At 44.1% G+C, this 25,938-nt stretch overlaps 1 long non-coding RNA gene across 1 annotated transcript; it reads left to right on the top strand.

Moving 5' to 3' along the window:
* Positions 1–22,284: 22,284 nt before the first annotated feature.
* On the top strand, positions 22,285–24,672 carry LOC131308502 (uncharacterized). The gene is made up of 2 exons (XR_009194450.1): positions 22,285–22,647; positions 24,373–24,672. It is a non-coding gene; the product is annotated as an uncharacterized LOC131308502 (long non-coding RNA).
* Positions 24,673–25,938: the final 1,266 nt, after the last annotated feature.

Here is a 25,938-nt window from a genome sequence, read left to right as displayed (position 1 = left end):
GGGTAAGAGAGTGGAACAAGCTCTTTTGGATTTCAGGGCAAGTGTTAATTTGCTACCATACTCAGTGTGCCAAGAGCTAGGTTTGGGGGAGATGAAGCCCACAAAAGTTACTCTTCAATTGGCGGATAGGAGTGTCCAAATTCCTTGTGGCATGGCGGAAGATGTATTGGTCCAAGTTGATCAATTTGTATATCCCGTAGACTTTGTTGTCTTGGATACTTGTCCGTCGTCTTCATCACCATTGTCTACTCCCGTTATCCTTGGGTGGCCATTTCTAGCAACTTCGGATGCCGTAATCAATTGTCGGAATGGACTATTGAACATGTCTTTCGGTAACATGAAAATGGAGGTCAACATGTTCAACATCGGGGTTCAAATGGGTGACGATGATGATTGTCAAAATGTCAATCTTGTGGATACATTGGTGCAGGAGCATATGGATGAATTCTTGTATAAGGACTCTTTGGAGGTAGCTCTTACCTCCGAAGAGGCCTGTTTTCTTGAATCCGACGAGATGGAGTCCTTTTTTTCCTTGCTTAATGGAGAAGATGGCGACGAGGAAATTTGTGGAGTTGTGCCGTGGCTTCCGAAGTTTGAAGTGTTGCCTCCTATTGAGCGGAAAACAGTACCTTCTAGCATCGAACCGCTTATTCTTGAGTTGAAAGCATTACCAGACACGTTGAAATATGCATTTCTTGGCGAGAACAATACATTTCCGGTGGTCATTTCGTCTTCCCTTAAGAAACTCCAAGAAGAGAAATTGTTGGAAATTTTGCGGAGGCATACGAAGGCAATAGGATGGACTATCGTGGATATTCAAGGCATCTCTCCTTCTCTATGCTCTCATCACATTTACTTGGAGGAGGATGTTAAACCATCGCGACAACCTCAACGCCAGCTCAATCCCATCATGAAGGATGTTGTCCAGGCTGAAATTCTCAAGTTGCTTGACGTTGGAATTATCTATCCCATCGCCGATTCTAAGTGGGTAAGCCCTATCCAAGTTGTTCCTAAGAAGGCCGGGGTGACCGTAGTGCGCAATGACAAAGGCGAGCTTGTTCCGACCCGTGTGACTACCGGGTGGCGAGTGTGCATAGACTATCGCAAGTTGAATGTGAGCACACGCAAGGATCACTTTCCTCTCCCCTTCATTGATCAAATTTTGGAGAGAGTAGTCGGTCATGCCTTTTACTGTTTCCTTGATGGTTATTCGGGCTATAATCAAATAGAGGTAGCCTTGTCCGATCAAGAGAAAACAACGTTCACATGCCCATTCGGGACCTTTGCTTATAGACGCATGCCATTCGGCTTGTGCAATGCTCCCGGCACCTTTTCAAGATGTATGATGCGAATTTTCAGCGATATGGTCGAGAAAATTGTTGAAGTCTTCATGGATGACTTCTTCATGTTTGGTGACTCTTTCGAGTCTTGTCTTGCCAACTTGGAGAAGGTTTTAACCAGATGCGAGGAGAAAATTTTGGTTCTAAATTGGGAGAAGTGCCATTTTATGATTACCCATGGGATTGGGCTCGGGCATATCATATCGGCCAAGGGTATCGAGGTAGACAAGGCCAAGATTGACCTCATTTCAAACCTCCCTACCCCGAAGTGTGTCAAAGACATCCGATCTTTCCTTGGCCATGCCGGTTTTTGTCGGCGTTTCATCAAGGACTTTAGCGCAATCTCAAGGCTGCTTTGCCACCTTTTATCCAAAGACGTTCCCTTTGAATGGAGCACCTCACGTGAATTAGCATTCATTAAACTCAAAGCTAGTCTTACCATGCCTCCCATTGTTCAAACGCCCGATTGGAATCTTCCATTTGAGTTGATGTGCGACGCAAGCGATTATGCTGTCTGGGCCGTTCTTGGCCAAAGGAAGGACAAGCATCCATGGGTGATTTATTATGCGAGCAAGACTGTCAATGACGCCTAAATGAATTACTCTACTACTGAGAATGAGTTGCTTGCCGTCGTATTTGCTTTGGACAAATTTCATTTTTATTTGGTGGGTGCCCTAATCACAGTTTACATCGATCATTCGACACTAAAATACCTCTTTACCAAGCAAGATGCAAAGGCGCGCTTGATCCGGTGGATCCTTCTTTTGCAAGAGTTTGATATAACCATCAAAGATACGAAGGGGGTTGAAAATATGGTGGCCGACCATTTGTCGCGCTTGGATTTTGAGGATCGTACTTTGCATATACCTATTGAAGACACTTTCCCCGATGAACAACTCTTCGGTGTATCAAAAGCCCCATGGTTTGCTGACATTGTTAACTACTTGGTTACGGGGCTAATTCCAACACATTGGTCCTATCATGAGCGTGGGCGGTTCTTATCGGAAGTGAAGCACTTTTCTTATGATGATCCGTACTTGTTCAAGTACTGTCCTGACCAGATCATCCGCCGATGTGTTCTTGATTCTGACTGGAGACACCCCAATCTAAATCTCCCAATTGTTTTACTTCATTTTTCGGTTTCTTGTTTCCCCAATGATGAATTGGATCGAAAACAACAGTCTTGAGAATAAAAATGTTTTGAGCTTGGAGCGAGTGGAACCTATCCTAAACCCCAAAACCCTAAGTCAAAACCCTGACCTCAGGTTTGACCATTGTGCGTAGAACTGGGAATCACGCGCGGTGTTCCATCTGCCAGGTGTTGGTCCAAGTCAAAGCCTTGACTATTGACCAGCGCATGGATTGGTAGAATAGTCGCGCGATGATGTCACTCTCGTGCGCGTTAGTCAATACCTGTCACTTTCACCTTTTTCTAGTTGGATTTTGTGATGATCAGGGGTCTACTGACCTGTGGAACCCCATTTTCGTCGTCTGAACAGCGTTTTGTAGGTGCATGGGTTGCACCACCCTCACAACCACTCTCATCACCTTGTTGGCCTATTTCTCCACCAAGGGAGGCTGGCCAGCCTTGTTGGCTGGTTGCTAAGCCTAGTTCTCCACCAACCTTACACCTCCTCTTGCCTTATATATACCCCATTGGTCTTCCAAGTCCAAGGTTACAAAAAATCAAGCAAAAAAAAGCTATACAAACCCTAATACACTTGGTCTTCCATTACTCTTGCCATTTTCATACAATTATTACACAAGCCATTTTCATATCATTCAAGCAAAGGTATAAATTTACTATCTGTTTACTATTTTGATCCCTGAGGGGGGCCGGTAGGGCCAAGGCTGGTATTCAATACAAGTTCTGGCCCTAAAGTTAGCAGGGTTACAAGAGCCATTAGCTAGAATACCTGCGCGCGTTGAACCCACTTACGTGCGCGTTTGTCTAAGGCAGCGCACGACGGTACACGTGGGGATGGGATGCTGATTATTTTTTGTTTGTATAGTATTTTAAAATTACTTGAAGCATGATTAGAATTAACCCATTGTTTTGCATGTTAAAATCCTTAGCTTAGCTTAGGTCGTTTAATATTTCACTCTGGAATGCCCCTGGGTTGCTTCTGAAGATGTCTCAGAGCCCAGGCATGCAAATCAGTTCCTGGAAGTCCAATCAGGACCAACGCGCGCTTGTCCCAGTGTCTCGCATGCTTGTTTGACTATTTCTAGTGGCTGCCCTTGCATGGGCAACTTGGTCCCTAACCTCTATTTAAATACCCCCACTATTTAGGGGTTGTATTTCGATTTCATTCATTCTGTTTGTAATAATTATTTACTTTCAGTACATATAAATTGCTTGGTTTGCCCCCCCTGGGTGAGCACTGGTCATTCCAGAGCCCAGAAAAAGATAAAACTCAACCTGTTGGAAGGATATCAACCCGCGCGCGATTATATGGGTTTGGCGCGCGATGGTGGGTTTGCATGCACGCAGATCCATGCATGCAAGTTGGCCACTGCTTGCGTCAAATTCATACAAAGGCACTGTTTCGATATCTAGTCACGGTGTTGGAGTTTATCTCATTTATTTTCTAACATATCATCCATCCATGCTATTTTTCGATCACATCCTGCAAACTGTTATAGCTTTAATCCCCGATTAACTGTTCCCCCGCCCTAATTGGCTAAAAATTGGTTAATAAAAGAAGAATCGCAAAAACTATTTTCACAAAATGTCTAAAGTAGAAACCGATCCCCGGATTGGGTGAGAGGGGTGCCTTAAAACCCTTCCCCTCTCGTAACCTGGCTCCTGAACCTAGTTATGGTTATGATGGACTGGTTCCTTCACTTTTTCAAATCAAATAGCGCGACAGGTGCTTCGAAATATGGTTCCTTGGGTGTCAGACCTTCAAACCCGTGTGGCGACTCTGTATTTTTGAGCGCTTACCATCTGCACTTGCGCTCCCTCGATCCGGGCCCTTGCTTTGGAATCCAAAAATTCCAAGGGCATGCTGCCCACAGTGGCGACTCTGCTGGGGATAGATCAAACTAATATTTATCCATACTTAAAGTTTAATACACTTGTGAACAATCCTTCAAAAGTTTGTCAAAAACAGTGAGCTTCACACTGCCGAAGGTTGGGATGGTGATTTAATAGGACCTTGTGTCCGGCCAATCCGATCGGGGACTTTTTCGATTGATTACTTGTGTAGTTTTCTTTAAAAATGGACTAAATAAAGTGAGCCAAATTTGAAAAGGCATCTTGCGATTTTGTGATTCTTCTCTTTTTAAATCAATTTTTGGCATTTATCATTTGCATCGATGTGGGATAGCCCCGTTGGAGTGTTTTGGCAATCCGACACGGTTTACCAGAGCCCGGGGACCCCGAACGCCCAACAACCTTCGATGATGATAAGTCATTCTACCGTTCGACTGTTGCTCTACGTTTACGCAGGCAAGAGGTATATCTTAGCTTTAGTCCGAGGAACTTGTTACAAACCAAAACCGGCCTTTGCATATACAAAGCTCTAGAACTCTCCAAACTAGGACAGGTACCTACAGAGTAAGATCTATTTGCATCTAACCCCATATACTGTCTGCGTGTTACTGCTTTCCCTATCGCATGAACTGTACATACATTCTGTCTTGCGTAGAGGCATGCTTAGGGTGGCTCCTAGGTTCTCGATCTTTCGAGTCTGTCTTCAGCTTATTAGGACACTGCTGTGACCCAATGAAGAGTCGAGCATCTCGATGATGCACGTTTTCAGTTTCCAAGTTCCTAGAGCAATGAGACTTTAGGAAATCAAAAGCTTTCTACACCTTTGCCTATATACCTGATTGGGGTTTCAAAAAATGAGGAACTATGGAGAGAGTGCCATGATGCTTACACCAGTAAGGTAATAAGTGCCTCGTCACTTACGCCGCCCGGCTAATAGTGTTGTGCCACTCATGCCATCCTGGTCATAGTATCATGACACTTATACCAAGTTGTTCCAACTTCAAAGTTGAAACTCCAAGCAGCGGGATATACAAAAGTTTAGATTTCTTTTGGCAATCCTTTGGGATCATTTGTTTCATGTAAGGATACACTTTTGAAAAGAATTTCGAGGGTTCTAGCAGTGTCCAAGCGACTTGAGACAGACTTGTCTTCTAGTTCTATAGTCTAGGGTGACACTGACGACGTTGGCTGCGCTATTGCTTTAGTCTTTTATTTATATTTAAAGTTACTGCAGGACCCCTATTGAGCCTTTTCTTACTTTACTGCAAGCAAAGTTCTGAATCATTGCACCACCACCGAGAGTATCGAAGCAGAAAGGCAAGCCCACTTGGGAACGTCTGCATCAAAATTTGATTCAAAGGCTCATCAGGTTACGATCCCAGTCAGTCACAATGGAAGACTCTCTGCGTTCTCTATTAGCCACCCTTCGGTTGGGCTCATCATCAGTTATTCAGGAAGTGAAACCCCCAACGTCACCAACTCTTTCATCTTCATCAAGTTCCTCTGAAACCTCTGTCATGGCAGATCAACCGCAATCGCTCACTATGGAAGCTATGTTCATGAACCTCTAGAATAGCATCACCACCATGCAACAGAGGGCTACTCAGATAGATGCCAATGTTACCCGACTCAACGACCTCTTTAACACTCGTCTTCCTCTAGCTGTCCAAGAGGAAGGCGAGGCCGAAAAGGATGTCCATGAACAACCCGTTATGGTCGAAGATCCGAATCAACTAGGACGTCTTGTGGCTCTGCCAACCATAGAAGAGTTCGAGTACCTCCTCCGAACCCAAATCCAGCAGGGGATGGCTCTGCTCAGAACCCTGACTTAGCTGCTCTATTTGCCAAGATTGCCAAATTGGAATTCTATCAAAAGGAGAGTCCTCTAACCCTCCAAAGTCAAAACCTCGAGCATACTCTGGCAACACCAATGCGCTGTTTGGGGGTGGGACTTATTGGATTTACTCTAATGCAGCAAACAGTGGCACCAATACCTCTTCCTCCAACACTACCAACCACATCATCGATGTCAATTAGGTGCAAACACCACAAAACAACCGGCCTCACAATCAACCACGCAGCTTCTCTGCATTTGAAGCTCCATTGTCCTCTGTTATGGAGAAGTTGATCAAGTCAGGGCATCTGAAACCCCTTGATCCAACTCATCTACCTAAAAACCTATCACCCAATTTCAAAGCCACTCTCTACTGCGCCTTTCACCAGGGACTGGCCATCTCACAGATTCTTGCTTTTGCCTCCAACATGCAATTCAGGATCTCATAGATCAGGGCACCCTCTAGGCTCCACCTCCACCATCTCAAAAACCAAACATCCTTTCCAATTCCATCCCAAAGCACAACGCTGCTCCCCATATCAACCATATATCCCTTAGCCCCACTATATTCAACCCCACTGACCATATAACTTCAGCAAGTCAACCCAAACCAGTTGTCTCCATACTCACTGAGCTTGAAATCAAAGTCTTACATATTCATCTGGAAGAGGGACAGTCATCCAATTCCAACGCGCCCTCTGCACGCTTGCAGAATGGAGCGTTTGTGCTGGGCGCATCTATCAGTGATCTTTTCCACCAGTCTATTCTTGTTGTGCAACTTAGTTCTGCCTCTTCTCTCGATGGCCCATACTTCAACGTGATGGATCCAAATCCCTCTCCAAGTCTAGTAAGTTGTTTTAGATCTGCAATGTCTCGTTACCAGAATCGCAGATTGACATGCAAGCCGTTGGTTGGGCAATAGCCGACAATAATGACTATGCCACCCCCATAATCAACTCATGGACTGAACTTGAGCTGGACGGTTTCCCGCAAAACCTTGAGTACGTCCCTTTTGACCACGCCTGGTATAATGCATGGATGGCCGGTTATGATGCGGCGATGCTCGATCCTTTGGATGGTCTCTCTCTGGATTCACTCTTTCAACAGCCCGAACCTGTGGTTTCTGAAGAGGAATACTTTTGGGATCCCGAGCCCGCATGGCAATTTCCATTGGGTTTTTACCCTAATCCTCTTCAAGGTTACGCTTTGCCAGACTACATGACTCACTTTGTGGAAGACGATCTTGTTCAGGAAGAACCTCGCATTTTAGGGGAATGCTTTGTCCCTTCTACCATCGATAGGCTTGTCAATTCAGTGTCCGACGCTGAGCATGACCCCACTTTCTACATCATTGACGAGGGACTTTTGCACCCTATAGTTCCTTTTCCAAGCAGGGAGGACTGCAGCATCATGGTTATGGACCTTGTTCCGCCAGTCGATCTTTGGGATGTTGATGATGTTGTCAATGTCCAAGTTGGGACAGAAGTCTGGACTGTCAATCGCTCTTTGGCTGATGGCGGACTTTGGGATGTTCCTTTGATGGCCAATCCAGAACCTATTGCTGAGGTTACGACGGTCAAGGATTTGGACTTCTGGGACACATTGCTGGTAAAAGACTTGGCTGAAGATCTGGGTTTAAACATGGAAGTACCTACAATGACACCATCCACTGACAAAGGAAAACGCAAGATGGGAGATGTCCCTGCTCACCTCTGGGATATTGATCAAGACCCTCAGGTTATGCCCTCCTTGGGAAATGTCCACAATGTTACAAGGAGCGGAAGGATTTTTCAACTTGCTAATCTGCAAACTGGGAATTCGTCCAATCCCTCTAACCAAAGGAACGAACCCTCTCCTTTCCCAATGGTTGCACCGTTTGAGGTACCTGCTGGCACCCCGGATGTGGACATGATTCAGAAACAACTTGAGCAGATTCCCCCTGCCATATCAATTTGGGGACTAATCTGTTCCTCCCGTGAGCATCGTCAGAAGCTTTGCCATACTCTCTCTCGCCTCGAGGTTCAAGCTGATATCACTCCTAAAGCAATGATATCTCTCATATCCTCCCACCTACTTCCAAGCAAAAGATTGAAAGTGGTCGGGATGTCGACAACATGGAATTCAACATCCATTTCAAAGCCCTCAGCATCGAGGAAGATGGTAGGTACATTAACTATCTGCGGATCATGGCTGTCCCATCTTCTTTTCACCAAAAAGTCATGCTGGGACTTCCAACCGGCACATTAACTATTTGCAGAGATTCTGGGATTCGCCCGCTCAAGGAAGATGGTACTCCCGTTGTAGGGATCATGCACGACGAAGAGGACGTCGATCTAGGCGGTTTCTCTTTTGACACATCCGGCTCAGTTTTGGCCGTCAACGTGGACGTGGACTTCATCATCAGTTCTGTTGCCTTGGATATCATGAGAAGGATGTCCTATCTACCTGGCCTAGGTTTAGGGATTCACAAGCAAGGGATCTCGGAATTCCCTACCTTTCCTTCCTATAAAGGCTGCTTTGGTTGGGGTATTTCGCTTTTACCAACGATGCCAAAAGAAGGAAATGTACGGGAAAACCTCGAACCCTCTATGGTGGCCCCAATAGCTACTTCGTCCGCGAGATGGGGAACGTTGTTTACATTGGACAGGCAGAACCATTTATCGATTCAGAGACCGGGGAGCTACTACCAAGTTTTGAGGTTTTTGCTGATGACACCTGGTCAGGCAGCGATGAAGAGCCAGCGAGAGCAGAATTCAAGAAGAAGCTTAGTTAGTCAAAGGTAAAGACTGACTGGATGGGATCTTTCAATTAGGGGAGCTTGGAGCAGCTGTTCCATGAATTCTCCCAAGTGGGTTTGGCCGAGGAAGCTGAAGAAGCCGAAGTGTTCATGCTCGAATCTGATGCCCTCGAGGATTCCACCTCTCTCATTACAGAAGCCAAGGGTAGTCTGAAGAATTGCGTTTTCAAACCGCGCTTAACTTGCATTGATGACATGTCTGAGTCTGAGTGTGACATAGAGTCTATTGAGTCTTCTGAGTTTAAGTCTAGCTCTGAGTCAAAATTTGTGCCTCTTGGCCCTCCACGTCATAGCTTTTATTTCGAGTTTGTCTCTGCTCTACTTGGCAGCTCTGAGGGGTCTTTTAAAATGAAGGAACCTACTTTTGACTACTCCGATGACTTATACATAAACTGTGTCGACCTTGACGATGAGGGGATAGATTTCGATGGGGACATTCCCAAGGAAATCCGTGCCCTCATTGAAAGGGAAGATGAAGGGCATGCTCAGCCATTAAAAGAAGAAGTAGTTTCTATAACTTGAAAGATGAGAGCGATCCCCGAATGGTTCAAGTGGGCTCCACTTTATCCCCAGAGGAACATCACAATTTCAAGGAACTACTCACGGAGTTTGGTGATATCTTTGCTTGGTCTCATCAAGACATGCCCGGTATTGACCCTGCGATAGTGGAGCATCGAATTCCCCTACTGCTAGATGCTAAACCTGTGAAACATAAACTAAGGTAGATGAGGCCGGATTGGGTGCAGAAGATCAAGGACGAGGTCACTAAGAAGAATGGACAAATCCGAGTATGTGTTGATTTCAGGGACTTGAAAAAAGCAAGCCCTAAAGATGATTTTTCCTTGCCTCACATAGATGTGCTTGTGGATAATACAGCGGGACATGCTATGCTCTCGTTCATGGATGGTTTCTCGGGTTATAATCAGATTCTCATGGCGCCAGAGGACTGCGAGAAAACCACGTTCATCATTGAGTGGGGGACTTACTATTACTTAGTCATGCTGTTTGGTTTGAAGAATGCTGGTCCTACCTACCAACGGGCTGCTACAACCATTTTGCATGATATGATGCACAAAGAGGTTGAGGTCTATGTGGACGGCATGATTTCCAAGTCAAAAACTCATGAAGGGCACATCCATGTGCTTCAGAAGTTCTTCGAGCGACTCCGAAAGTATTGCATGCGTCTCAACCCGCAGAAATGCACGTTTGGCATCACAGCAGGTAAAATGCTTGGCTTTTTGATCACCTCTCATGGAATTGAAGTTGATCCATCAAAGATAAAGGCTGTACTTGAGATGAAGCCACCAAAGTCTAAAAAGGGAGTGCAGAGCTTTTTGGGGAAGGTTCAGTTCATCAGCAGATTCATCGCCAAGTTAACTTTGACTTGCGAGCTGATGTTTCATCTCCTGAAGAAGAACACCCCATTTGTATGGACGGACAAGTGTCAACCGGCTTTCATGTCTATTCAGAATTACTTGCAAAATCCTCTGGTTCTCATGCTGCCAGTTCCTGGGAAGCCCTTGATACTTTACTTATCCGTGAATCCTTCGTCTATGGGGTGTTTGTTAGCTCAGGAAGGAGATAAGGGTGTAGAAAAGGCCATTTACTACTTAAGCAAGAAGATGGTCGGATGTGAAGAACGTTACACCGCTCTGGAAAAGACGTGTTGGGCTCTGGTTTGGGCTACTAAGAAGTTGAAACACTACATGCTGGCTTATCCAGTGAAGTTAATTTCTCGAATGCATCCTCTCAAGTATCTATTTGAGCAACCAACGCTTACTGGTAAGTTAGCACGTTGGTTGCTTTTATTGGCGGAATTCGACCTTGAGTATGTTACAAGGAAATTCGTCAAGGGACGAGCTATTGCGGAGTTTTTGGCTGATCATCCGATAGAGGGACCGGAGGACTCAGATTTTGTGTTCCCAGATGAGGAAGTGTTGACAGTTGTCGAAGATGTGTGGACTCTCTACTTTGATGGGGCAGCCAACTAGAAAGGATTTGGGATCCGCTAGCGTTCAAATTGAACTTTGACGTTACAAATAACCAAGCTGAGTACGAGGCCTGTATTGTTGGTATGGAAGCCGCGCTCACTCTTGGTGTTGAAAGGCTCGAGGTTTTGGCGATTCTAATCTTGTCGTGTCTCAAGTCAACGGGGACTGGAAAGTCCGTGAGGAAAAGTTGAAGCCTTATCATCAGAGCTTGGAGGAACTTATCCCTTGCTTCAATAAGGTGACATTCACTCACATTCCCCACTTGAAAAATCAATTTGCCGATGCCTTGGCAACTCTAGCTTCCATGGTTGAACTTCCTCTTGGAGTCAAGCTCCGTCCTATCCTGATCGAACAAAGGGACTTTCCCGCCTATCAGTATGTCAATGCCATCGATGATGTGGATGATGGCCTACCCTGGTACCATGACATATGGAATTTTGTTGAAAGTGGGATGTATCCAGTCGAGGCCACTAAAAAGGATCAACTCGCGTTACGAAGATTGGCTGCCCAATACATCATTTGTAGAGGAAAGCTGTACAGGAGATCCCATTGTGGGATGCACAAACTCTGTGTTAACGGTTCTGAAGTCACAAGGATTATGGAAGAAGTTCATGAAGGAGTCTGTGGTCCTCAAATGAGCGGTGTCATGCTCGCTAGGAAGATCCTACGGCAGGGTTATTTCTGGTCTACCATGGAATCTCAGTGTGTGGATTATGTGCGGCGCTGTCACAAGTGCCAGATCCATGCCAATCTCATACACGTGCCCCCATCAAATTTATTTGGTATGACTTCACCGTGGCCTTTCTCTGTATGGGGCATTGATGTCATCGACATGATCAGACCGCCTGCTTCAAACGACCATAGGTTCATTCTAGTGGCGATAGATTATTTCACCAAATGGGTAGAAGCTGAATCCTACAAAACCCTAACTGCAGTTCAGGTTGCTCAATCCTTTAGAAAGAACATTATCTATCGATACAGCGTACCTCAAGCATTCGTATCAGATAATGGGACTCACTTCAAAGGCAGGGTTTTGGAACTTTTTGAGGAATTCAAGATCCAGATCCATCACTCAAAGGTCTATCGCCCTCAAACGAATGGAGCTATCGACGCGGCAAACAAGAATATTGAAACGATTATCAAAAAGTCTGTTGAATCCGCCCGGGACTGGCATGAGCAATTACCTCTAGCACTTTGGGGGTATCGAACGTCAATTCGAACATCGACAGGGGCAACTCCTTTCTCTCTAGTCTACGGGATGGAAGCGGTACTCCCCATCGAGCTCGAGATACCGTCATTGAGAGTCATGGCAGAATGTGGACTCACGGAATCTAAGTGGCTCAGCGGGAGGTTCGTTGAACTCATGCTCTTTGATGTGAGAAGACTTCGCGCCTTGTATCATGTCCAGGGGTATCAGCGAAAGATCGCCTAAGCATTCAACAAGAAGGTGAAGTCTAGGGACTTAATCGAGGGGGATATGGTTACAAAGGAGATTCGGGTACTTGTATTCAATCCCCGTTGCAAATTCCGTCCGAAGCGTTGAGGGCCTTACATCATCAAGACCATCCTTGCGTTACTATCCCTGAGAGAAACTCGTTGGGCCGAAAACCACAAGGGTGGGTTGTTCCAAGAAAAAATTAGAGCAAGCCTGCTAGACCGAAAACCTAAGGAGGCGGTCTAGGCAAAAATAAATAGGCATCAATCAAAGCTCGCTAGGCCTAAAACTCGAGGTGGTGGCACTAGAAAAAATTCAGAGCGTAAAAGGAGAGTTAAAATACATGAGTGAACCTTAGCCTGAACTACGTGCGACCTAATTCCTTGAAAAAGGATACGTAGGCAATCTCTCTATGAGATTCGGTCACAAACAATCAACTTGATCCATGGTTTGCCATTTTGGGTTTTATTTCAGCATTTTGAGCAGTGTGGTGTTCAATGTTTGAATCAAAAGGGGGGAACCCTTTATCTTTCAATTTTATTGCACACTACTATTTTTATTACACAGCTAAACAAAGTCTTAAAAGATTATAAGCATTGAAAACAGAATAAAGTGCTAGAAGCCTCAGCAGGCTCACGACTTATTCTAGGTTATTAGAGCCTATCAAGAGTTAGTCGTCATTTTGCCTTCTCGCGATTTCCTTCCTTAGCCATACTTTGTATCGATGCTTGAGCCCTGTGTTGAAATCTGGTTTTGCTCCGCCAAGTTGCCTCAGGCCCCAATTGTGCTCATATCCAGTCCAGTTTTGGGCAGTGAATGCAGGGATATGGAAAGTTTCGACCCCGGCTCTGTGCAGCCCTTGACTTATCCCCAACTGGCGAAGGATGCAACCTGGGATGTAGAATGTGAAAGTAGTCAGCCCAGCAATCACCACCCTCTCGAAACCTGTAGAATTTGTGGCCATGTTCGGGATATTTAGTGCTTCATGCCTCCAAATGATTTCATTCAGCAACATTTCATTCATAAATGTGTACCACTGATTCATGGACATCTCTGGGTAGATCATCCCTCGTTGATGCATTCAACGGGGCAGATGGGGCGAGTTTGCCTTTAGCGCTGTCAGCAGTCCTAATTTGTCTGATAGTCATAGTTGCATGAGTGAAAAGACAAGCTAGGAGCCATATAATACTTGAGTGAGAAAACAAGTGAGAAGCTCTGATATAACCTTAGCCGAGAGATGAGGTAAAAAGCAAATGTGTGAAAGCCGAAAAAAAGGTAAGCTGAGTAAGAGTTTACCTGCAGCAAGAGTGGACTACCACCAAATGTGTTTGTTTGGCCAGTAGAAACAAATCCAAACCTATGAGTGTTTCTGCAAGAACCAGTGGCACCACGTTCCTTCGAGCACCCATTTGAGCTGCGACACTCACCAGCAAGGGGTTAACCCACCCATTCAGAGATACTAGCAAATAGGCGGCCAGCACACTAATCGTCAAGGCAAATCGGCGCCGAGCCTACAGGGTGGTATCCTCCGTGTTGCCTTCAGGCCCGTACCACTCCATCAGGCGCATGATGTTGATCTGCCCCTCAATTAACAGACTTTCGGCTGCTACCCTCGAGACGTCGAGACATGACTACAGAAGTTTTGGCATACTCTTTCTGTAAGGTGGCACTACAATCATGCTCGAAGCAAACCCCTGGAGGTATGCTTGGAATTCCTCCACAGTTGGGCACACCCCGATCCTAAAAACATTGACCTTTGGGTCCCAGAATTGTAGGGCTGCCATCAAAATTTCGGGGCGAACTCTCACATTTCAGAGAAAACAAAAAGCGGCCAACCTGTGAAACCGAAATGATAGCCAATCTCTGGCAACAAAGGCCGTTAGCCACAGGCTGATCAAGACTGGAAGGTTATTTGCCATTATAAGGATAGTGAAAATGCTCTAACTTTGGAGGGTATGCCTCACATTTGCAGGGACATGGCCTTTTTATGGCCAAAGCTTGGAAAATATCCCCCCTTTCAAGGCAAATATCTAAGCAAGGTGGCATTGCCCCCTTCAATACATGGGCACACCTGTGAACTGCCCCAAAGGTATCCTAGACGGCCAAGGACAATGACAAGGCTTTCAAGATCTCAGGCTCAAGATGGGTCAAACTTGGCAACTATCACAGGGCCTAACCGTTGCGCGTCGATGTGGCATCCGCGCGCGCGTAGGACAATATTGAGCGTCGATCTCACTTCAACGCGCAAATGTTCACCATTTTACCGCCAGAAAAGCAGGCTACTACATTTTGGGGGTGATTTTCCATTTTTCATCTTGGGCCTAATTTTGAACTTTTAACACTTCCAGCGGGTCATTACGGGTATATGTGACTGTATCAAAGTGTTGGTTTCATCTTTGTGAGTTTAACGAAGAATTCGGGCCTTTGGTGAAAAATTTCAAGTTACAAGCAAGGTTCAGAACTTTGTGGTGCTATACAAGTTGTTCCTTTATTAAACGGGCTAGGCTTAAAGGCCATACAGCAAAGCAAACGACGGGAAAGAAAATGAAGCAAAAATGCTTGAGTGACCCAACGGTCCCCAGCTTATTCTAAGTACGATGGGATGGTCGTGTTCAGTAGTAACCCTCATGTCTTGCTTTCACATATTCGCTCTCGAGCCATGTGATGAAATTCGGAACGGGCCCCTCAAGCACTCTGTTATTCCAACTGCGTTTGTAGCTGTGCAAATTCTGAATATTGAAAGGTGGAGCTTGGAATCTTTCAATCCCAGCACGATGGAAACCCTGACTCACCCCAAATTGACGGAGTATACGACCCGGTACGTAATAGGTAAAGCTTGCCAAACTAGCAATTACCATTCTTTCAAAACCAGCAGAGGTAACCGCCATATTGGGCAAGTCTAGCCATGGGCATCTCCAGACTATGTCATCAGACTCCAAATCATTCAAGAAGGCGAACCACTCCACTGTCCCAGTCTCTGGGTATAGCATGGATCCTTCGAACATCCGCCTTGGAAAATCTTCCCACCCCACTTGAGGTGCTTCGAGCAGGCCTACCTTATCTGAAAGCCATATCTACATGAGTGATAAAACAAGTAAATGGCCAGATAAAACCTGAGGAAAAAGGCAAGTAAGGTTTTTAGTGCGACCCTTATCCGAGTGTCGAGCTATAAGCAGAATGTGTGCAAACCAGAAAAAGGTGAGTTGAGTGAGAGCTTACCCAGAGCAAGCGCGGACTTCCACTGAACGTATTGGTTTGCCCATTTTTGAACAAATCCAAACCCATTATCGTCTCAGCCAGGACTATTGGAAAGATGTTCTTTTGGGCCCCCATCTGAGAAGCTATGCTCACGAGGTTAGGGCTTACTTTTCCGTCAAAGGGAACCAACATATAGGCCACCAATGCACAGAGCGAAAGAGTGAATTGCGTGTGAACTTTCTCAACGTGATTCTCCAAGATTCCTTCTGGGCCATACAGCTCGATAAGCCGCGCGAGTTCGCAGTCATGGATAATGGATGTGGTTAGCTCTTCGGAAATATTGAGTTTCGTCCATAGCAGGTAAAACATGTCTTCCTGGAATGGTGGGACAACAAGCGCATGGGAGTTTACAAAGCCATGAAGGAATGCCTGGAATTCTTCGATGGTTGGACATAGTTCATCGTCGTAAAACCGAAAAACGTGCATGGAAGGATCCCAGTATGTAAGTGCAACTCTGAGGAGTTCGGGGCATGGCCCCATGTGTCGAAGGTCCTGGATTGACGCCAGGCATTGTGGTCGGCAATTCGATCGGTCCGTAATTTCAAATCTCAATAACCAAGTATCAACGAGGGCCGGCAAGGGACTTCCCATTTCAATGGTGGGAGAGTTTGGTGGTTGGAAGGAGTGGTGTGTGATTATATGAGGCTAGCACTCTTCTTTTATAGACCAATTTCACAAAAATATTGGTCTCGGTTCTCGTGCCAAGGGATAAGCTCTATGCAAGGTGTCCTAACACCTTACAATGCAAGGACACTCTTTCCTGCACCTTCAAAATAGTCTGCAGGACGTTTGGAGGGATGACAAGGCTTTTGTGCCTTAGAAATCTGACTTGGTCAAACAAAGATGGTGTAACGCCCTGAATTTTGGGTACGTTAAAAGGACATTTATTGATAACATCAAATGGAGTCTGGCTCTTATTACAACAAATACTCTCACAAGAGTTCAATATTTACACAAATGGAGGGGGATTCTAGGGTTCCTAACTACAGCTCCTCAGCTCCTCCATTCTTGCCAGCTCCTCAGCTCCAAAGCCTCCACGGTGATTTGCTTACCCTGATCATCTACAAAATCTGACACATTATACCGGCGTCACCACCCATATAATATGTCAGGGTCACCAAAAAGGCAACACCGTGAGCTACGAAAGCTCAATAGAAAAAATCCCATACCCGCTAACCCATACTTACAAACAACAGGAAATAACACATTGATTTCCACATGATACATATATACGCAGCTAACAATGACACATCCACATTCGTTAATCAACTATCGTTGGTGTCCAAGAGTTTCGTGTTTCTCCTACGCGACTCATCGTAGACCGTGTCAACATTTTCATTTACAAAACAATCTTTCAAAAACCATTTGTTTAACACAAAACATTTGCATTGGCTCCGTACCGCGGATAACCAAGCTACACACCCAACCTCGGTTCCGCCATTCCGGTCTCCCGAGTATCCTCACAATAGTTCCGCCGTCCCGGTCTCCCATTGGCACACAAAAATATTTGCATTGGCTCCGTAACGCGGATAACCAAGCTACACACCCAACCTCGGTTCCGCCGTTCCGGACTCCCGAGTATCCTCACAATGGTTCCGCCGTCCCAGGTTCCCATTGGCACACAAAAAATATTTGCATTGGCTCCGTACCGCGGATAACCAAGCTACACACCCAACCTCGGTTCCGCCGTTCCGGACTCCCGAGTATCCTCACAATGGTTCCGCCGTCCCGGGTTCCCATTGGCACACAAAACTTGCATTGGCTCCTCTCCGCGGATAACCAAGCTATTTTACCAATGAGGCTACCACGTCCGGCCGCATTGGCAATCTTCACAATGGGCTACCAAGTCCGGCCACATTGTTGTAGGGAGGTATTCCCGAACAGGTACAAAACGAGCCCGAGCACGGTCAAAGAAAAGGTCAACACATTATGGACCAGTGATATGAGAAGTCAATGGTCCAGAAAGGTTGTACGATTCTCGGTGCAATAACACGAGACGTTATTGGACCGAATACAAGGAAAATTACAAGAGATGCCATCGTTCAAGAAACTTGTTCGGCAAGAGAAAGCCGAACAGGAGGAGAGCTCCTTAGAAAGGATATGGTCCAAATTGTTTCCTTAGGACCAGTTACACGTGAAGTAACTGGTCCAGGCCGTCTGTTCGGCCATGAGATGGCTGAACAAAGAGAGAAGTCCTATTGGAGGGAACATTCTAGAAGGGTCCAGAATCACTGGTATTCCGTTAAAGGATAAGATCCCGAGAATATAGGATCTGAGAAAGATACCCAACGAGTATGGGATGTTCGGCTTGTTATGGAAAAGAGTCCTACAAGGATTAAGGTAATGAACTGATAAAGGAAACGAGAATCCTTGATATCCTGGGATTCCTATACGAGTTAGGAATCCTAGGGCAACACGGATGCTTGGCCAGCAAGCATACGCAAATCTATAAATAAGAGGTAAACCTAAAGGTAAAAGGTACGCAATACGCTGCATTCTATTTTCTTTCCTACTGATAATTAGGGTTTGATTGCTAGTACGTGATACTAACAAAGGCATCGGAGGGCCTTTGCCACGAGAGGCAAAGGTGCACTCACTCCTTGTCTGTTTTGCAGGACAGGGGTTTCATTGACAAATTAGGGTTACGTTCAAGAGGCACGTGAAGCCGTTGCATTCCAGTGCTGTTCAGAGCACTACTTGAATTTGTCCACCTACAATTGTGGTTTTCACAATCCACGCAATGGGCTACCAAGTCCGGCCACATTACGAGTTTTCATACACACAACGGGCTACCAAGTCCGGCCACGTTGCGGTTTTCACAATCCACACGATGGGCTACCATGTCCGGCCACATCGCGGGTTTCCATACACACAATGGGCTACCAAGTCCGGCCACATTGCGGTTTCAAAAACATTTCAAAAATCGTTTAACTCACCCAACCTCGGTTCCGCCGTTCCGGACTCCCGAGTATCCTCACAATGGTTCCGCCGTCCCGGGTTCCCATTGGCACACAACACACACACATAATGCCACACAAAACTAGTCATTATGTAGTTTCAAAATATTTTCTTCCTCGAAAAACATTTCCTTTTATTAACCACACCCTAGGTGTCAAGTTTCTACTTTCTCGATTCTCGTGTCTCGTTACATGCAAAGACTCCGCGGTAGGACAAAAGTGAGCAGGAATTATTCTAACAAGATCATCCAATTCTATATTACTTATCACGCTCAATCACTACTTATAGCATAACGCCACATGTACGGACGCCTTTGAAGTGTATCACTTATGCTTTATTCAAAGCACAACGCCACATGTACGGACGTCTTTGGAGTGAAATCACTTATGCTTTATCACATACCACAAGTAATACAAGCAACTCATATACGCATACTCATAACTATCTTAAAGATCAAAATACGAATACTTCTAAACAAACGATAAGTACGTAAATAAAGATAACCTACTTTATACTTGGGTAAGTAAGTACATAGGAAGTAAGTAAAGATTTCCTTACTTTCTAATCATACGGTTCTATACGTAGAGTTAGGGTCAAGGGGTTCTACTTTATACGTAGGGAAGTGAGTAGAGGTATTCTACCTTACTTCTTGGCGGTAGTCGGCTACGGAAGGTACGTCGGCTATCGGACGGAGTAACTTCCTACGGTATGCTCCCGGTAGCTTCGAAAGAGAAAGGTTTCTCTCGAAACTTCTGCTTGACTATTACTACTACTACTTTTGGATCGAGGGGGTGGTCGAGTGGCGGGTTAGTGGCGGCCTAGGTTGAGTTTCTTTGAAGAACTCAAGAACTACTCAAGAACATGAAGAACAAAAGAAAGAACACAATTTTTCTAGAGAGAGAAGTTGCTAGGTGAAGGTGTGAGTTCAAAACTTAGAATGGCTTGCTATTTATAGGCAAAACTCTTGGGCTCTCCCTCCCTCTCATGGCCGGCCCCCCCCCCCTCTCTCTCTCTACCTCAAATTTTGACACATGGCATGTAATCATGGAAGATCAAAGGCTATCCTAGGCTTACATGGCTAGGTTAGGCTAAAAGGTAGGCTTGCATGGCTAGAATTTGTCCTTGGATGGGATTTATGGAAGATTTGTTGGAAGATTTGGAGACAAAGGTACAAGATTTTGTGCTAAACAAATATAGAAGTACAATGGAGGTTAATGGAGGGCTAGTTTCTTAGCTAGGAAGGAAGATTCACCAAGGATTTGAAAAGATGAGAAAGATCAAGTCAAGGTACAACCCATCTTCCTCCTTTCTTCCTTCTCTCTCTCTCTCTCCCTCTCTCTCTCTCTCTCTCGGCTCCCCTCTCCCTCTCTCTCTCGGCAATCTCTCTCTCCCTCTCCCTCTCTCTCTCTCTCTCTCTCTCTCTCTCCTTAGTACACTTACATATATATATATATATATATATATATATATATATATATATGCATGCATAATAACTAGAAAGAATAAGAAAGGTACAAGTACAAGATTTTCCCAAATCTAATAACCAAATAAGAATCTTAATTAAACACATGTCTCCAATAAACTAATGGGTATTGTACTCTAGGAAGATCAACTCCCCAATAAATAAATCTAATTGGGTACAAAAGCCCAATACAAAATAATAACAAAGTACTTAGGAGAATATTAGGCTTTAAAGGCTACATAATAAAATATGGGTACTTCATCACATGGGCAATAAGGAAAAATGACTAGTTTAATAAGCCCATGTACTTGGTGAAAGAATAACTCTATTACCCAATGGATAATAAATACCCTAACTTTTATTATCCAATAGACAATAATAACTAGGGAACTTTTTATAATAAAATAATCAAAAAGTACTTTAAAGCAATTATAAAAGTCTATTCAAGTACTTTTGCTCAAAACCCTTTTAATATAAAGAATTGGGTTTCTATTATCCAATGGATAATAGTTCCCCTAACTTTTATTGTCCAAAGGACAAAGAATAAAACCAAATTAATAAAAGGAAATAAATAAGTAATTTTCTAGGGTTGAAAAGGTTGACTAGTCAAATCAACTTTATTGGAAGATTCCCTAGTCACGTCGGTACTTTATTTGGTCAAAAGACTCTATTATCCAAGGGTCACTAACTTCCCTAACGGTTATTACCCAATGGGTAATAATTTTCCTTGCGGTTAATAACCATTGGACAAAAGAGTACAAGTACCATTTATTTTAAAATAAGATTTTGAAAGACTACATGTACTTTTATAATAAAAAGTTTATTATCCAATGGACAAAAATTACCCTTGTGGTTATTAACCAATGGATAATGGAGGGGTGGGAGAATCCCCAATAAACAATGCATATAAGTACTAGCACATGTTTTTATAAACCATTAAAATACTATATCTTGTACTTAGCAAAATATTTTAATAGGAAGCCTATTGTCCAATGGATAAAGATTACCCTAACCATTATGGACCAATGGGTAAAGACAAGGTTCAAGAGTTTCAAACGGTCCAAAAGGTTCATCTAGTAACTAGGTAAGTTGGTTGCTCGGTTCCTCCAAGTAGTCGGTTGGAAATTAACTAAATTGGTCAAGTAGGGTTTCTAGTCGAGAGCAAAATTTTAACTACGACGAAAATTAACAAGCAATCATATAGCCACACAAGAGAAAATAAGTAATTCAAATAAAATTCAAATATTTAACGAAATTTTTATTGACCAAAATTCAGGGTCGTTACAGATGGCTTAGTAGAGATAGACCAATGTGCGACAGTCTCACTTCACCGTGCGTATGAGGCTTCCATCGCGCGATGAACCCAGTCCATCGCGCGCTTCTGCAACCTGCAATTTCACAGTTTTTAACAACTACTGTCCAATTTTGGTCATTTTTCGTTCCAAAGGTCTTTTTGCACTTTTGATGGCTCAAGTAAGTCATAATAAGCATATGTGACTATATCCAAGCATCGGATTCGAAGTTTCACGTTTAACGGAGATTTTGGACCTTCGGCAGCCCATTTTAAGTCCAAATCGAGGTTTTCGAGAGGTTGAAATTCGTTTTAAAGGTTTTCGCCAAGTTCTCTCATGCCGTACAAGTCATATGGACCTAATGTGACTGTACAGAGGTGTCAGTTTCAGTCCAGGATATAATCGAGTCATGTTTAGTATCTCGTGTCCATTTTGCGTCATTTTTAGCACTTTTGGGTCTAAATTTTATTTCGGGACATTTTTCTTAGTTCCGTCGACTCTCGCAGGTCATGTTATACATGTTTGACCTTACAAAAGTGTCAGTTTTGGCGAACTTGAAGTGTTTTGAGTTTTGGCACTTTAATGCCCAAAATTTCATTATATTTCCCGTATCCTCGTATCCTGGACATATCCTAGGGTATATTCTTAATTTTCTTTTGAGCTAGTAACACATATACATGTATATGTGTCTGTGAACAGTCTCAGTATGTCATTAATGCAAGTTTGGTATTAGTGGTGAGTTTTTATTCACTCTTATCCATTACAAGAGTAAATAAATTATGAAAATGCAATTTTTATAGCTAAAACCATGATCTATCCATGTCAAAACGGTGGAACTGCAGTATGTAGAGACCCATATTTTTTTGGACCGTATTTTTCTTTTGCAATCGTATGACTTGTCGAGATAGACGGTGTGGATTTACGGTGTGGCGTGTTCGTGAAAGGATATAATGGTAATTATGTGAGAGGTGCACGTGTGTGTGTGGCGCGAGAAGCGGGGGATTCCTCCCCCACCTTTATCTTTTTCCCGGGGAGAATAATTCTCCCATTTCTCTCCCTCACTCTTCGGCTCACTGTCTCTCTCTCCTCTCCTCCGAAATTTTTTCTCCTCTCTTCTCTCTTCGATTTCATCCACCTAGGGTGAGATTCCGGACAAGGCCCGAGTATTAAAGTTGTTCTACGGAGCGCGGGCTTTCCGAATAACCAAGAAAAATTACGATCGGGCCACGTGAGAACTCGGTTGACTTGGTCAAAGGGTTGGGTTTTGCTCAAAACCCATGAGGTAGGGATTTCTTACGCTTGTTATGCGTTTGTATGTTGATTATGTTGATAGATCGTGCTTAAAATCGTTGTTTGAGACTATCCCTTTCATTTCCGAAATTCTGCAGAACAGGGTCTTCGTTGTTGGGGTTTTCTGCCGCCTTAAGCTCATAATTGAATTTTGGTTCCTTCGTATGAAATAGAGTAGACTTAAAGCCTGTTCTAATGCCGCTGGAATCACTTGAAACCGTTGAGAATTGAATTTATGGTGATATCTAGAATACTGGTCTGCAATCTGTCTCGTTTTCTGGGTTTCAGCCCACTTCGAACGACCATAACTTCCTCGTCCGATGTTCGTTTTATGCAAACTTTATATCGGTTCGAAGACCTCGAAGTCAGCTTTCATTCGCCACTGGAATCGTCTTAAAACTCTTAGTACACAAAAAGTTATGATCGATTGAGTGGAGGTATGTCAATCTGTCAGGCAGATTCATGTAGCCTCGGTAAACCCCTGTTTAACCACCCTTGGAGTGCAGATTTGATAAGGGTTCCTTCGTGACTTTTAAGCTTCGTTCAATCGTACAACTATTGAGACTGGAATCACTCAAAAATATTAAGAACTCGATTTATAGTGATTTGTAGAAGATTGCCTTGTAATCTGAAAATCTGGGCAGCTCACTGAGCAGTGTTCTTCATTGATTAGCTATGGTTAAACGACCCTATTGGTTATGGGTCCTTGTAGGTTTTAAAGATGGGTAAGTTGGTGATGTTTTGGCGTTGGAATCGTTGAAAGTTATTGAGTATGCTATTTTTAATAAATTTTTGAACACGGACTACTCTGCTGAAAATTAGAATATTTGACAATCATTCCTAAGCTTGAAAGATCGTATCGTACGACTCGTCGAACGTATCTGGGCCATTGGTTTTTCGTTAGCATAGTTGGAGTATCGTCGTAAAGGCTATAGTAGCGTGAAGGAGTCCGTGAACGTCGTAGACTATAAGAAATGTTGTGACGTGCTTAATTGGTAGAGGAGTACTTGTTTGATTAAATTGATTAAATGACTTTTGGATTCGATTGAATGATTTGATGTTTGTGGAACGCGGAATGAACGTGATGACAAATAGTCACAAAGAGATCTTTCAGGGCTCTTAAATGAGTAAATGCCTGGCAGGAGCTATATGCTCAAATCGTATAATTTCAGGGCTCTTAAATGAGTAAATGCCTGGCAGGAGCTGTATGCTCAAATCGTATAATTTCAGGGCTCTTAAATGAGTAAATGCCTGGCAGGAGCTGTATGCTCAAATCGTACGCTTTCAGGGCTCGTTATCGAGTAAGTGCCTGGCAGGAGCTTAGGCTCAAACACATGACATGAAATTGGTTTATGAAGTTGATGAAAGAGATTCTGGCGACTGATGATAATGAGAAATGGGATTTGGTGATGAAATGTGGAATGTGAAAGATTGTGAAATTGTACGAGATGTAATGAACGGTACTAAGGCTGTTGTTTATTTACTTAGAATGATGTAGGAATATTGATGGTCCTTGTTTGACATATGAGCAGATAGATCCTTCATATAGGTCGCCTAGAATCCCTGATCATAGTGTGCTACTGTTGACAGTCTTGTGTACTTGGGCTTATCTGTCGTTACACTCTCACTCTAGATGCATAACTCATCATATTTTCCTATAACTTGCGTATAGATTTCTCTACTGGGCACGTGTATGCTCAAACCCTATCATTTTCAGGTACAAAAATAAGGAAGTTGGCATGGCGTGCATATCGTGCTTATTGATCATGTCTTTCAAAGGTATAAAAGAGGCGATTATTTGCATTTGATTCGAAAGGAGTATTTTTGGAAAGACATTTGTTAGAACTGTAATATTATTTTCTTCGGACATTGGTATTTCGATAACTTAGGGCCTCGAGCCAGGGATGTACTCATTGAATTTTATTTGAGAACAGTGAACAGAAAGGTCTTTTGGGGTATTATTTGTATTACAGTGAGGACTTTATTTATTAAAAGTGTTTATTATTTATGTCAAAAATCGAGGGCGTGACACAGTACGTGTGACACTTCGGCCAATCAAAAATAGCATGTTTGCTTGGGCACATCTGCCCATAAGTTAGAAGAGGCGCGCATGCCCAATCCTATTGTTAACTAGGGCACATCTGCCCGCTATCAAGCTATCTACTTCGGCACGCAGGCCCGAAAGCAAAAGTCAAAAGTGCATAAAGTAAGTGAGGCTTCATGGTAGCCCTCAGTCCTCTGCACGCTAGTCATCATTGTCGTCCCTCTCCCTAGGATCATGCCTGTATCCAGGATTATCTACGGTGTGGTCAGAGCTGCTGCTAGGGGATGAGCGCTCCTCCTCCCCTTCCTCCTCTTCTCCCTCTTCTTCTTCTTTCGCATCTTCATCCTCTTCCTCAGAGACCTCAGGCAAGATTAGTCGTTTCTTACGAACCGGCTTGTCTTGTGTGGGCTTCTGGCGCATCTTGATTTGGTACCGCTCCTCCGCACATGCCACGGTCTCTCTGGCTGCCTCCTCACTTCCAGCTATCGGCTGTGAGCCTCTCGTCTATCGCTTAGTAGTGACTGAAGGAGTAGGAGTCCTCGCTGCCAACTTCTTCTGCGAAGGATCTCTGGCACTTTTCCTCCTAGGAGCCGCCTGTCTTTGTGCCTGCATTGTGAATTTTTTTAAGCATTAGTATATATTGTGCATATTGTGTGCTTGAGAGCAGGTATTTTCAGTTTCAAACCAAAGGCTATCAAAGCATATTGTGTATCGAGAAAGGATGCATACATCAAGTATCGGAAGCAGGAGTGTATCATTTTCTGAAGGGTATACCTGAGACCTTTAAACTACCGGTGGTCAAGTTGGTAAAGGATAGCGTAAGTCCAATGGCAAACCACTTGCCGCTCTTCTCATTATATTCTCTAGCCTAAGCATGCGACAAACAGCCTCGTTCACCCACTCAGTTGGCACCTGCAAAAGTGATTTGGAATTATAAAAGCAATTCAATGATAGTTCAATTCTATTGAAATGCAATAAAGGTGGCTACAATGTCTTACTGGAACAGTAACTGGTGCAGGCTTAGCTCTGGCAGGGGACTAGGTGTAGCTCAGTTGGATTGCCCTGGGAGTCTACCACTACTATCTTCCACAACAACTTCGGTGGCCCACCTCTCACTGGTCCACTCAAGCCCTGTCTCACACGGCCCTCACCACCACTCTATCTCTCAATGGCAGCTCTCCTCTCCTCAGCAGCTCCATGAGCCTGACTTCGGACTTCTCTAAAATCCCAAACTCTCAG

The sequence above is a fragment of the Rhododendron vialii genome, chromosome 11a (genome assembly GCF_030253575.1).
Source record: "Rhododendron vialii isolate Sample 1 chromosome 11a, ASM3025357v1".
NCBI classification, from domain to species: Eukaryota; Viridiplantae; Streptophyta; class Magnoliopsida; order Ericales; family Ericaceae; genus Rhododendron; species Rhododendron vialii.
The sequence above is the reverse complement of the archived record's forward strand: the minus strand, read 5'-3'. Positions and strand labels throughout refer to the sequence as shown.